General features: G+C 36.6%; 1 protein-coding gene and 1 pseudogene across 1 annotated transcript in view; one reads left to right on the top strand and one right to left on the bottom strand.

Moving 5' to 3' along the window:
* LOC105826525 overlaps positions 1 to 2,134 on the bottom strand; it is a 15,403-nt pseudogene extending 13,269 nt beyond the window's left edge.
* ERBB2IP (erbb2 interacting protein) overlaps positions 1 to 15,642 on the top strand; it is a 158,021-nt gene that overhangs the window by 35,174 nt on the left and 107,205 nt on the right. The gene's annotated exons all lie outside the window — the stretch shown is intronic.

The raw sequence follows: 15,642 nt of genomic DNA, 5'->3' as shown, positions 1-15,642 counted from the left end.
CCCCCAAAAAAAAAACCTGTGGTGAACAAAGAGCGCCTGAACTACAAGTTGGGTTTGGTCTGCTGACTGGCAGTTTGCTAGTAATGGATAGATAGAGGGAAAGCCTGGCTTGGACCAAGACTGTATATTAAAGGCATAGATAACTCCTCCCCACTTCCCCAACCATATTATTCTGGAGAGTAGTGAATTTTGAAAATAATATGTGGGGAGGGGGAAGGAAAAAAAGGAGCTGAGCTGCAGCTCTTGTCACAGAGGTCATGTCCTGTGCTTGAACAATGTGTAGGGATTGGTGAAAATTATTTTCAGTCTACACATTGACTCTCAGGAAAGTTATGTTAGCTAACAGATGAGAGTACTGTCCTGTATTAGAGAGTGAGGCAATCCCTTTGTTATATCTCAGCCTTTACCTTGCCAGTCTGGTTTTGTTTATACAGGGACTTTGGGACATCAAATTTGAGGATACTGTTTAATGGAAATGATAAACATCGTAAAATTTTAGTTTTATTTTTCTCACAGTGCTGCTGATACTGCTTCATACTGTTTTTTTGTGTTAATTTGCATTTGTAGACACAGGGCACTCGTATTGGTAAATATACTACAAATGTGATTATTTATTGAGATTGGCACTTTCCAAAAGACTAAAGTTTAAAAATTAAACTTTAACAGTTTCAGCAGGAATATCTTTGCTCAAAGAATGAGGGTTTTCAGAACTGTAAAAAGAGTGCACTGTACATTCTTAGTAAAACTTTTATATAAAAAAAGTTTTTAAAAAATGGTTTGGATTTTTTAGAAAAAGATGCCAACCATAATTCTTGAAGAAAATTGTGCGAACAAATGTGGGGACTAAAGAATATTTAGGAATTTTTGTGTCTACAAAGCATGTACTGAATTGGAAACATTGAACTTTTCAGCTTTTGGCATTGCTTCTCAATTGCTCTTATCCATTTCACAAAAATGAAAAGAAAATCAATTCTGAAAGTGTGTAGCAATTTAGAATTTAGGCTAACATTTGTAAATTTTTATTTGAGAAAATTTTCTCATGTCCCAGGTAATTTTGGTGATAGGACAAGGGATAACGTCAAGTCAGTTAAGTTCTTAGAATTCAGTGTCAACTACAGTAGTCCTCCCTTACCGCAGCTTAGCTTTCCACATTTTCAGTTTCCATGGTCAATGCAGTATAAAAATATTAAATGGAAAATTCCAGAAATAATTCATAAATTTTAAATTGTGTGCTGTTCTGAGTAGAGTGATAAAATCTTGTACCATCCTGCTCCATCCAGGGCAGGATGTGAATCATCCCTTTGTCCAGCATATCCACGCTCTCTACGCTGCCTGTTACTCACTTAGTAGCTATCTTGGTTATTAGAGCAAAAATCATAAGTATATATAGGGAAAAAACATAGCATGTGTAGAGTTAGATATTATCTGCAGTTTTAGGCATCTTTTGGGGGGTCTTGAGACGTATCCCCCTCGGATAAGGGGGGATGACTGTATAGCAAGAAGAGTTCACGTTTGTCTAATGTTATGCCAGAGTGTGGCTGTTAGATATTAGTAATGTGCTCTATGGTGGAGTGTCCACTGGACTGTTGAATCTTCTGGTAGTTTGAGATCAGAAACTGAAGGCTCTTGGCAGGTAGGTGGGTGTGATGATTGTGGTGGTGCTTTTAGAATGCCCAAATAGTATCTATATAGCTTTTTTTTTTTTTTTTTTAAAGACAGGATCTGCCTCTGTCTTTCAGACTGGAGTGCAGTGGCACAGGTATAGCTCATTGCAGCCTCAAACTCCTGGCCTCAGGGGATCTTCTCACCTCAGCCTCACAAATTGCTAGGGCTACAGGCATGCACCACCATGACGGGCTAATTTTTAAATTTTTTGTGCAAAGGGTGGTCTTAAACTTCTGGCCTCAAGAGATCCTCCTGCCTCCGTGTCCCGGTGTTCTGGGATTACAGGTATGAGCCACTGCACCTGGCCTCCATGTCCCATTTTTTAAGGTAGTTTAACCATGCTGCTATTTATGTATGGTAGTAATACTACAAGCAGTTTAGGATGTATGGTTTTACGTTGGGGCTTCTTTGAACTGCAGTCTTCAATGGCAGTTGAGTGATTCCCTATTGTAGCTATTTGAATAATCATTATCAATCCCCTGCCCAGTAAATCTACACAGATGTTATGATTATCACCTTTTTCCAGTTTGAAGAGATTCTTTCCAGCATTTGAATACATTGATTTTAATCATTACATTGGTTTTAAGCCACTGCAATAGTAAAATTTTCTGAGTCGCTAGGGGCAATAGATGTTGGCATATTTATGAAGGAGTATGGTATAGTATTAGTTTATGATTTGGAAATTTCTGAATGATCAAAGCAAGATCAATAAGACTTGCTTTTCAAAAAATCTTTAAATATCTGAGATACAACATAAACTTGAATGAACTATTTGAAAGATGGTCTTACTAATAGCCTATCTAACAAAGGAAAATAAACCATCAAACAGAAAGTAAGAGAAATAAACTCACAACACAACTACCCTTTGTTTAATTAAAACATGTGTGGGCCAGGCACGGTGGCTCACGCCTGTAATCCTAGCACTCTGGGAGGCCGAGGCGGGCAGATTGTTTGAGGTCAGGAGTTCGAGACCAGCCTGAGCAAGGGCGAGACCCCCTCTCTACCAAAAATACAAAGAAATTAATTGGATAACTAAAAATATATATAGAAAAAATTAGCCGGGCATGGTGGCGCATGCCTGTCGTGAATAGTTTGGTTTAGTAATATTAATTAAAGTTGGTTTTAAAATTTTAAAACATTCAAAAGTAGGATTTCTTCTGATTTGTAATTTTTACTTCATTGTTCATAGGACACTAAATTTTCCAGTTAAAGGTTTCTATATTTGTTCTCCAGATGATGTGTCTTAATATTAATTTTTCAAAGCAACAAAAAATACATCTGCCTCATTTTAGTGTCAGGTCATAATTCCGTTATTCACAGAAGTGATTGAGTAATCAATGATATATTGTTAAAAGATAACTTTCTGATAGAATTAATGAAAACTATTTTGGAATAGCTTTTATTACATAACAATTCTTACATCAGTCCATCCAAATAAAGGTGAAGAAATTATCCTTTTGTCCTTTTCTAAAATATTAATAGTTTCATATGTGCATTGATATTTGGAAACTATTAACTGAATAATAATATTAAAACAGGCAACATTGAGGTGGGAAATGACTATACAAATGGAATTCTCAAGTTATTACCCTCAGTCAACCATTTCTGGAGTTTACTGTTGAGCTTTAAAAAACTTCACATAAGGCAGGGTGTGGTGGCTCATGTCTATAATCCTAACACTCCAGGGCTGAAGGATCACTTCAGGCCACGATTTCAAGATACCGCCTTGTGCGATGGCTCACTCCTGTAATCCTAGCACTCTGGGAAGATTGCTTGAGGTCAGGAGTTTGAGAGCAGCATGAGCAAGAGCGAGACCCCCATCTCTACTAAATAATAGAAAAAACTAGCCAGGCAACTAAAAATAGAAACAAAAAAGTAGCCTGGCATGGTGGCCGAGCGCCTGTAGTCCCAGCTACTTGGGAGACTGAGGGAGGAGGATCACTTGAGCCCTGGAATTTGAGGTCGCAGTGAGCTTTGATGATGTCATTGCACTCTAGCTGGTTGATAGAGCAATACTCTTATCTCCAAAAAAAAAAAAAGTGAGACCTCATCTCTATTAAAAAAAAAAATTAGGTGGTGTGGCATTGTGTACCTGTAGTCCCAGCTACTCAGAAGGCTGAAGCAGGAGGATCACTTGAGCCCAGGAATTTGAGGTTGCAGTGAGCTGTGATGATGCCACTGCACTATAGCCCAGGCAGTAGAGTGAGACCTTGTCTCAAAACAAACAAACAAAAACTTCACATGAAATTCTTAGGGAAAATGAATAAGGAATGTATTAAGTTACTTTACAAATGAAGTTATTGCTTTTGGTAAGTTGTATTTGGTAGTGAAATTTTAACGTAGACAAATTTGATTTTCACTTCTGTTGTGACTATTTTAAAGAATAAAGTCAGGTTCTGTGAAACTCTGATATTGGACACATTTGGGTGAAGAGTAATACCTCTCCTGTGGTGTGAGGCCTGAAATACAACTAAGCTATAATGAATCTCCATTATGTTTGCTTAAAAGCAGCTATTTAGTGATTGAACTCGTGTCATTAATTCTAGAAATTTATTAAACATGGATTTTGTACTAATATCAGAGGAGGATACAGAAATGACACTGAGTAGTGGTTTTAAGGTATAATACTGGAATCACCTGGGGAGCTTTTATAATATATATGTATTTGGACCATATCCCAGGCCTTTCGATGCAGAATCCTGCTGGCTGGAGGCCAGGCAATATAGTTTGGTTAAAGTCCCCAGATAATTCCGATTAAGATTACTGAAATTAATTCTGAATAAGATTACTCATCTGATTAAGATTACTGAAATTCTATCCTTAAGGAATATATAGTTTTTCAGAGAAAGGAAAATTATATTCTTGCAACAACATGGACTGACTATGTATAATGATAGTAATAATGATAATTATAGCTAACATTTGTAGGGCAACTTACCCTGTGCAAAGCATTGATTTTTAGTTACTGTAGATATTTGTACTAATCTTGTCTCTCAGTAGCCCATTCTCAGTATAGCAGCCAGAGCAATCTTTTAAAAACATAAAGATATAACTCTCCTTGTTTAAAACTCTCTAATGGCTTCTCATTGTGATTAGAATAAAATGTAAACTCCTTCTCACAATCTATAAAGTTGTACCTGGTCTGTTTGGGTTCTCTGATGTCATCTTCTGTGATTCTCTCTCTGTTCATTGTCCGGTGTTCACACTAGCATTCTTTCCCATGTTTAGGCATTTACACCTGCTCTTTTGGCTAGATCGCTTTTCCCCAGATCTGTGACAGGTTGCTCCTCATTATCAGATTTAACTTTCAGTGAGGTTTCTGTTGTTCACCCTGTCTGAAGTTGCTCTTCTCAGATTCCTCTTTCCTTAACATGTTTTTACGTTATGGCACATACCTTAATCTCAATTTGCCTTATCATTTGCTATAATAGTTTATTGTTTTCTCTTTCTTGGAATGTAAACTCATTGAGCCCAGAAATCTTGAACATCTTTAGTTATGTCTATATCCCCTGGATAAATCCACAGAGTCAAATAATGTGCCTTGAAATATCATCACATAAAAATAAAATAATGGGTCGGGTGCGGTAGCTCACACCTGTAATCCTAGCTCTCTGGGAGGCCTAGGCGGGCGGATTGTTTGAGCTCAGGAGTTCGAAACCAGCCTGAGCAAGAACGAGACCCCACCTCTACTAAAAATACAAAGAAATTAATTGGATAACTAAAAATATATATAGAAAAAATTAGCCGGGCATGGTGGCGCATGCCTGTCGTCCCAGCTACTTGGGAGGCTGAGGCAGGAGGATCACTTGAGCCCAGGAGTTTGAGGTTGCTGTGAGCTAGGCTGATGCCATGGTACTCTAGCCAGGGCAACACAGTGAGACTCTGTCTCAAAAAAATAAATAAATAAATAAAATAATGGTGCAGTTATTGTAACTCTGCTATAACAAAATATGTTAGGCTTTTTCTGTGTTTTCTCATTTGAAAGTACTTGCAGTTAGAGTTGAAAATTTTCTGTACAATTATTTAACATACAGTCATGCATCGCATAATGATGTTTTGGTCAGTGATGGACCACACATACAATGGTGGTTCCATAAGATTATAATGGAGCTGAAAAATTCCCATCACATAGTGATGTAGCTATTGTAACCTTGTAGTGCAATGCATTACTTATGTGTTTGTGGTAATACTAGTGTAAACAAACTACTGCACTGCCAGTTGTATAAAAGTATAGCACATACAGTTATATATAGTACATAATACTCGATGATAAATGACTGTTACTAGTTTATGTATTTACTATACTTTTTATTATTTTAGAGTGTACTTCTGCTTATAAAAGGTAACTGTAAATCAGCCTCAGGTCATTCAGGAGGTATTCTAGAAGAAGACATTATTATCATAGGAGATGACAGCTCCATACCTGTTACTGTCCCTGAAAGACTTTTTTCAGTGGGACACGGTATGGAGGTGGAAGACAGTGATGTTGATGATCCTGACCCTGTGTAGGTCTTGGCTAATGTGTGAGTCTTAGTTTTTAACAAAAAAGTTTAAAAAGCAAAAAAAAAATCTAAAAATAGAAAAAAGGTTTACAGAGTAAGGGTGTGGTGGTGTGCATCTGTAGTTCTAGCTTCTTGGCTGACTGAGGCAGGAGGGTCCCTTGACCCCAAGAGTTCAAGTTCAGCCTGGGCAACATAGTGTGACCCTGTCTCTTACAGGAAAAAATAAATAAATAAATAAATATTTTGGTACAGCAGTACAGTGTGTTTGTGTTTTAAGCTAAGTGTTATTACAAAAGAGTTAAAAGTTAAGAAAAAAAGTTTATAAAGTAAAAAGATTACAGTAAGCTAAGGTTTATTATTGAAAAAATAATGTCCCCTGGGTAAATCCTAAATTAGTGTAGCCTAAGTGTACAGTGTTTATAAAGTCTACAATAGTGCACATTAATGTCTTAGGCCTTCACATCCTCTCACTACTCACTCACTGGCTGACCCAGCTCAATTTCCAGTCCTGCAGTCTGTATTCATGGTGAATGCCCTACACAGGTGTACCATTTTTTATCTTTTATACTGTATTTTTACTGTATATTTTCTATGTTTAGATACACAAATACTTACCATTTTCTTACAATTGCCTATATTATTCAGTACTGTAACATGTTGTACAGGTTTATAGCCTAGGTGGGTAGTGGGCTATATGATCTAGGTTTGTGTAAGTACACTCTATGTTTGCACAGTGAAGGAATCACCTAACATATCCCATCATTAAGCAAGACATGACTGTGTTTCTCCTAACAAGGTTGCCTTTAGTTAATCAGACTTTATACTAATTATCTCTTGTGGAAAAAAAAAAATCTCAAAGTTAGTGATATAAATCAAGAAGACTCATTATTATTAACTGTCATGATTCTAGGGCTTGACTGGGCTCAGTTAGTTGATTCTTGCCCAAGTTCTCACGTGGTTGCTGGAGCTGCTTTACTTACATGTCTGGTGGTGAATCTCCCTATTGGTCAGAGGCTGTGAGCCAGAGCATCTACATATGCCTCTCAGATTTGGGTTTCCTTACAGCAGGTGGCTGGGTTCCAAGGGCAAGTGAATGAAAGGAAAAAGGCAAAGGCCTAAGTGGAAACTGTATTTTTAGCCTAGCCTTGGATGTCACACAGCATCACTTCTATTGTGTTTCATTTGTAAGAAGCAGGTAATTAAGGCCAGCCCTTATTCCAGTAGAGGAGAAGAGGATTTCACCTCTTGAGGGGAAAAGTGTAAGAGAATTTGTGGAAATGTTAAAACTACTACAGACCTCATCCTGCAAAATAGTTGCATTTCATTAGGATTAAGTTCTAAAGTCAGCGTATGTGGAAGATGTCACCATGGAGACCATCATACAGTCTCTATGAACAATAACCAGGATTTTCTTTAGGTTCTGGAAAAGGTCACTGTTTCTTCCACTGCATATCAAATAAGGTGTATTTGTGTTCAATGCCTCTCCTATATGAAAAATATATTTAAACACTAGAGTAGCATCCAGCAAGGTGCAGTTATCAGACTGTGAGAGGCTCTGTGGAAAAGAAAATTGGTATCACTATCAAACTCATTTTAAGACTTACATTACCTGAATGAAAAAGGAAGGTAGGCAGAAACACTTGCATAATTACTTTTATTTTGAAATTTAATTTAATTTTGGGAAAAGGGTGTGTTGCTCAGTGCCTATGAAGTAAATACATGAATGATGTGACTCCTTTCTTTTCCCAAATCTTTGTTTCAAATAAGAGAGGAAATGTAATCATAATTGAGAGGCTTCTTCCCTTCTTATACTAAAAATAATGCAGTATAGGGTTTAAGGGAGTATAAATGAATGAGAAATAGTACCAACTTTAAGCTAATGTGAAATTATCAATTAAAAAAAAAAAGCTAATGTGAGAACAAGCACTCCAGCAAAGGCATGCTCACCCAACACCAAATAAGACAAGTAAACAAGAAAACATAAAAACAAAGTACCTGTGAGAATGAATAGTATATATAAAATATTTTCAAAGGAATAAGTTCTTTTAATTGAGTAATAAGATCATCAAACTTTTATGTATCCTTAATAGAAAGGAAAAACTATTATTTATTCAACTTTGATTATGTGACATGTTCTTCTGTTGCTGATTGAATTACTTTTGGGAAAAGTAATGAGAATGAAGCCACTCAACATATCTTTGTGTTGGATATTCAGGTATTCTTTTTGTTTGTTTTCAGCAGATTCTCAGCTCTGTCACCCCAGGTAGAGTGCAATAGCATGATCATAGCTCACTGTAACATCAAACTCCTGGGCTCAAATGATCCTCTTGCCTCAGCCTCCCTAGTAGCTGGGACTGCAGGCATGTGTCACCACACCCGGCTAATTTTTTTTGTTGTTGGTAGAGACAGGGTCTTGCTGTTGTTCAGGCTGGTCTTGAACTTCCGGCCTCAAACGATCTGCCCACTTCAGCCTCCCAGAGTGCTAGGATTATAGGCTTGAGCCACTGTGCCTGATCTTTTCACGTATTCTCAGAACAACTAAAATAATAGACATTATACTCATTTTTTTTTCACATAAAGAAATTGAGATCAAAGAGATAATGTGTTCAGGACTACAAAATGGTAAATGGTGGAATCTAGACTGGAATGTAAAGCAGTATTATTTCCAAAGCCATTTTCTTTTGTGTTCAACTATGTTATTCCTCGAATTTGCAGTGGTTCATTGGTAGGCTTTCTGTTGTTTGGGAATTCCATCTGTTAAAATTATGTTGTCAACGACGTTGAGTATGCAGGGCTTTTTTTGTTTTGTTTTTTATAAGTGTTGCCCAGGCTGGTCTTGAACTCCTGGCCTCAAGCGATCCTCCTGCCTGAGCCTCCCAAAGTGCTATGATTATAGGCATGTGAGCCACCACCCCTGGCCCATGTGCAGGTTTTAACAAGTTGCAGTGACACAGCTTGATTTTGCGTCACTCGCAAACATACTCCCTGCTCCCCCAGGGAGCAAAAACAAATAAATCCCACAAAAACAAAATCCACATACAAACATAGCTTCTAGGAACAATAGTTTCAGGTATTTTCAGGTAAATTGTTCACATATCTTAAGCTTTTCAGTTCTGTTTGTTCCAAGGTGGTCATGTATTGTTGTTTTTCTATAATCAGATTTAATTGTTTCGCCATTTTTGTTTAGGGAATTACTGCTTAAATTTTTTTTTTTTAATATTAAGCATGGTAAACTTCAGATGTTTTTCTTTTTAAAGACCCATTTCTTATATACTGAGTGGCTTCACTTTAGTTACCTTGCCCCAAAGTAGTTGAATATGCAACAGAAGAAAATACGACATTTTAATTGTCCACATCAAATTACATAATCTAGTGCAGTATGAAGACTGCACTGTTAAGTTAAAATATTGATGAATTTTGTTTATTAAACCAGGCGGTGAGAGATGTGTTCTAGGGAAACAACAGTGAATTGTAAAGTCAGGGAAACTGGATTCTAGTCTGAGCTCTGTCATTGTAATCTTGGAAAAGTTACCTTCTGTGTTGGTTTCATTACCTTTTCTGTAAAGTATAGGTATGATCAACTACAGGGATGTTATAAAGATTAGTACATGAACATGTCTGGCATGCTGTAGGTGATGAATAGGTTTTTGCTGAATATCTTTCTTTGCTTTTGACTTCCTACTTTTAAAAGCATGAATGTGAAATACTAAGTAACATACCCCTCATGTTTTATTGCTGGCTAAATAATACCAGGATTGTTTTTAGCTCCACAGTGCTAACCAAATGATCTACCTATAACTTAAACTAGATTATGTCACTCCTTTGCTTTTAAGTCTTTAAAAACTGCTGCTTACCAGTTAAATTCCACATTACTTAGCATGATATTCAAAGCATTTGAGTTCTGCCTTCTGCTGACCCATCCTAATCTCATTCCTAGGTATTTCAAAATCTACCCTACCTAGCTGCCTAATTTGATCTGCTAGTAACACTGATTACTTCTTTTTAGTATACACAGAGCTCTTCTACACTTTGGTTTATATATGCTGTTCTGTCCTGCTAGACTGTTCTCCCTTACCACCAGACTATTTGGTCTCCTTTTTTCCAAATTTGTAACTTTGTATTATTTTTGATCGATGTATTACATTATATTATGATTATTTGCTATCATGTTTTACCTCTAATTAGAAATTCCTTGAGGCAGGAATGCTATACATAGAGCTCAGCAACCTAGTAACTCAGTAAATGTTTGTTCTCCTTCTGTCGTATTTGTAGTATTTATGTTGTTGTATTTAGCATCAGAAAGCCAAATGTAGTCATTCAACATTAATTTATTTGACTGATTCCGTTTGTGAGTTTAGTCCAGAATTGCTACTTAGGTGTTTAGGTTTGACTTTTTTGTGTCCATGAAATCTAGTAGCTTTGACAATGGCTCTAAACTGGTTGATGTGTGATGAAAATAGGCTGAGTCAGGTGTCTAGAAATGACTGTGACAATTGAGATAATACCTTTTTTTGTGTATGACTGTTTTTTTCAGTGGTTAAAGTCTGTGTTGTATCAAGTCTTTAAGTTTAGGTCTCTTAACTTTGGAACACAAAGTTCCCTTTTTAGAAAAATAGGTATTGAGCCCTTGAGGTTGGGTGGGAAGATGAATAAGTGATTTGCAAAATAATCGATGGCCATATTTATATTTGACTTTTCCCTTATTTGAAGTTTTAGATTTTCAGCTCAGAAGCTTTGGTATAAGTAAAGTGTATTAATAGGACTTGTGGATGAAAGTAACAGAGATCAGTAAAAATAGGGTAATAATAAGGATGTACCAGTGTCTTATGGACACTTAAGGCCTAGAATGCAATTAGTCTCAGAAAGGAATTAGAATAAATAACTGGATGACCATCAGGAACCCAGGACCATCACTATTTTATATTTTCCTTTCTTCAGATGGGTGTTCTGTTTCTGTGTCCTTATGGTGGAAGGCAGCAACTCCACAGATTCTGACTTCAGATGTTACAGTTCCACTAAATGTGGAGACTGACTTGCTATATCTTTCAGTCCCACTTACACATCCTGGGGAGAGAGAAGATGATTGACTAGCTTGAGTCAGGTGCCCATCCCTTTTCCAATCTGCTACAAGTAAGTGGGCAATGTTACCTGGTACTAAAATAGATATCAGTGGGCCACCCCTTTCAAATGGGAGAATAACCCTCAGAGCAGGGCTGTTGGATTGTGCAGGTTGCTTATTGAACATGCTGCTTGCCAAGCCTTATACCTGTAAGGCTGTAGTTTTAAAATTTGCATGAAGATACTTTATGGATTTGTGGTAACCTTTTCTCAGAGAAAGGAGTCATTGTGAATTGGGAGGCTATTCTAAATGTGCCTGTTGTCATTTTTTTTGGTATCTATTGTCCGTCTTCATGTAGCCAAACTCTTAGTATTGAAATTTTAGAATGATTCCCACCCATGGGCCATGGAGTTTTATTGCAGCAAAACCAAAAATCCACACGCATATAAGTGTTTTCTCAACAGGAATATTGCAAATAGAATTATTATCATGGGGGTCCTTGACATTTCGGGACCTACTAAGGTGTCCTTACACTTATTGAGAACCATTGATGCTATGGAAAGGCTGAGTCTAAGACTTCTTACTTGTCCTGTGACCTTTGCTTGTATTTCAACATGCATAAAATTCCTAACTTAGAGGAATGTCAAAGTTCAATGTATGTGAATGAACATGGCACTAAGCACCCAGCAGTTTCTATAGAGACATTTAAAGAATATTTGTTACTTAAAGATACATTCAGTAAAATGTTTGATTAGTAGAAGCAGCTTAAATTTTTGTTTTTCTTGTCCTCTCTTACATCTGTGCTACGACTTGAATGTGTCTTCAGCCCTAAGGGATGTTTGGGATAGTTTAATAGAATTACGGATTTTTGTGCCTAAAATATTAATAGATCTGAATCCTACTAAAAGTGAATCTTTTTAAAGATAAGATTTTCATCAAGTGGTGGCATTTTTAAGCTTTACTTGTAAATGTTAATGATTAACCTTTAAAAATCCTTCTGTAAGATGTTGAGAGTGATCTAGCTTTCTTTGGAAGGTTTGTGATGTTCATAATCATTGCCAGCCTAAATTAACACTGAAGCAAACACTCAGCTTGGGACCAGGAAGGGGAAATGAGGATTTCAAGCTGGCCGCCTTCTTTTGCTAATTTCTACCTTTTTTCTCTTGTTTCCTCTGGTTCCTTTATCCCTTTCACTTCACTTCAATTCAGGAGAAAAAAGACATAAAGAAATTCACCTTAAGAAATTAGGGCCTTGTCTTTCCTGGTGAATTTGTATTTTAATAGAGGTTGTTTGAAAAGGGCCCAGAAGAAATAACTAATGGTGGAATTGCCTGCACTACAGCTCTCATGTCCAGGATTCTCAAATCAGGTCATGCTTTTCAACAGATCTGGCTCAGTTTCTAGGGCAGTGGATACACTGCATAAAAACATTTTATTTGTAGTCAGCTTCATCTAAAGTACCACTTAAAGAACCAAAAAAGTAGTTAGTATATTGAAGTGGGCAGGAGTCTGTAGTAAGGCAAAAGGCCTCACCTGAGCACAGGATTTGATTCAGTAGTAGAGTTGTATAAAGGTAAATTGGGAATAGATTGTAAAGGTTTGGAGATTAAGTAATTTATTTTAAGTTTTTAAAGGGGAAAGGGAGATAGTAAAACAAATGATTTTAAGGAAAAGATCAGGTGCCAAGTGAATTGAACTAGGAAATCAGTTTGGAATCCGTCGTGTTAACATGTAAAAGTGATATTAATTGGTGTCCCTAATATTTTTCTTTTAAAGATATTTTTGTAATAAATTGGAGTATAATTCACATACCATAAAATTTACCCTTTTACAGTACACAATTAAGTAGTTTTAGTATATTTACAAAATTGTGTAACTGTCTTCACCATCTGATTCCAAAACATTTTTATCAGTTTTTACAAAAACCCCCCTACTCATTAGCACTCACTCTCCATTCTCCTCTGCCCCCAAACCTTGGCAAACCACTAATCTATTTTCTGTCTCTGTGGATTTGCATATTCCTGACATTTTATAAAAATTAAATTATATAATATGTGCCCTTTTGTGTCTGGCTCTTTAACATAGCATTATGTTTCCAGAGTTCATCCATGTTGTGTCATGTATCAGTGCCCTCCTTTTTAATAGCTGAATAATAGTCCACTGTATAGATATATTACATTTTGTTTATCCATTCATTAGCTGAGGGACATTTGGGTTGTTTCTACTTTTTGGTCACTACGAATAATGCTGCTTATGAACATTAGCTATAAGTTTTTCTGAGAACATGTGTTTTCAGTCCTCTTGCTTATACATCTAGAAGTAAAATTGTTGGGTCATATGGTATCTATGTTTAACTTTTTGGAGGAACTGCCAACCTATTTTCCAAAGCAGTTGTACCATTTTACATTCCCATCAGCAGTGTTTGAGAGTTCCCGTTTTGTCACGTCCTCCCAGCTTGTTATTGCCTGTCTGGATTATAGCCAGTCTAGTGAGTGTAAAATGGTATATATGGGGGCTGTCCAGAAAGTGTGCAGCCATGTCCTATGAAAAATAAAGACATACATGGCTGGATACTTTCTGGAAAGCCCCCGTATATCATTGTGGTTTTGACTTGTATTTCCCTAATGACTAATGTTAGTTTCTTTATATGCTTTTTGGCATTTGCTTTGTCTTTGAAGAAATGCCTGTTTAAATCCTTTGCCCATTTTTAAATTTTGTTTTTTGTCTTTTTATTGTTGAGTTGTAAGACTTCTGTACAAAGTCTAGATACAAGTCCGTTATCAGGTACATGATTTACAAATATTTTCTCCCATTCTGTGGGTTATCTTTTTACTTCCTTGATGGTGCTAATATTTTTTGTAATGGGAATGTCTCTAGTGTTTTTATTCATTGTGACACAGATGGTTAGTTTCTTATTGAGCAAATATTCTGTTTCTGATTTACTAAGATTTTTTTCAAGAATAGATGTTGACTTTTATTAAGATGCCTTTCTGTGTTTGTCAAGATCCAGTTTTTCCTTTTTTCATCTGTTTGATATATTGTTAACAAATTTATCTCATGTTTATTCATTTTGGCATTCCTAGAATCAATTCTTAGTCGGCTGGGCATGGTGGCTCATGCCTGTAATCTCAGCACTTTGGGAGGCCAGGGCGGGAGGATCCCTTGAGCGTAGGAGTTGGAGGTTACGATGAGCTATAATGATGCCACTGCACTCCTTCAGCCTGGGTGACAGAGCGAGATCCTATCTCTTAAAAAAAAAAAAAAAAAATTCTACTTAGTCATGTTTTAGTGTTGTATTTGAGTTGCTTCTATACAATTATTTAGATTTTAATTTTTTTGAAGTATTCTTTTTTCTTTCTTTCTTTCTTTTTTTTTTTTTTTTTTTAAAGAGACAGGGTCTCACTGCTAGAGTGCAGTGGTACAATCATAGAGCACTGTGGCCTTGAACTCCTGAGCTCAAGTAGTCCTCCTGCATCCGCCTCCTGAGTATCTGGGACTACAGGCATGTACACCACACCTGGCTAATTTTTAAATTTTTTTTGTAGAGACAGGGTCTCGCTGTGTTGCCTGGGCTGGTCCATGAGGCCCACTGCTGGCCTCAAGCAGTCCTCTTGCCTCTGCCTACTAAAGTGCTGGGTTTTTGAAGTATTCTTGAATCTGAATATTATGGCTAACTTTGAGAGATGTTGATATCAGAGTTACATTAAATTTGAAATTTTCCATGTTTCTTGTGAAGCCCTGAACCTTGTGATCAAATTTCATATTCTGAAAGTTTGCAGGCACTTGGGTGCATATTGTCTTTTAGAGAAGTAATTTTGATAAACTTCACCTATAATTTCACCTGTGATTTCCTATTTCTTGAGAAAATTTTATTATTTATAAATTATAGAAAGTCATGTATAATAAAACATATCATTATATGTTCGAACTTAGTAATTTTTTATTTTCTTAAAATAGTTTTTATCTATGCTGTTAAATCCCCATTCTGATTTCTACTGGTTTTTTTTGTGTCTTTAGATCTGCTGGGAAATTGTTCTTAATGTTTGTTTCTCTACTCCCACCAAAAACAGAACCAGCTCTTGGGTTCATTCATCACTTTTACTCTTTCTCTTTTCTAAATCATTAATTCCTGCTTTTTCTTTAAATTGCTTCACTAAATGGAAACATTAGATGAGGAGTTAGATATGCAACTCTGAAGTTTAGTGGAATGGTCCAGGCTTCAGTAGAGTAGGTATTTCTGGTGTCCTGCATTACATTCTCTTGGCTCACCTCTGATTATTTTATTTAATCCCAGCTGCAGGAAACGGTACCATGAAAGCTCAGACTCACCCCAGTCTGAGCTTCCTGCCTCAAGTAGATTCTTTCCATTTTTGGCCCCAGTAATTTCCTTGCAGTGGGGGGCCAGCAAGATTAGAA

The sequence above is a fragment of the Propithecus coquereli genome, unplaced genomic scaffold (assembly GCF_000956105.1).
Source record: "Propithecus coquereli isolate 6110/MARCELLA unplaced genomic scaffold, Pcoq_1.0 Scaffold9, whole genome shotgun sequence".
NCBI lineage: Eukaryota > Metazoa > Chordata > Mammalia > Primates > Indriidae > Propithecus > Propithecus coquereli.
This window is presented reverse-complemented; position numbering and strand designations above follow the sequence as displayed.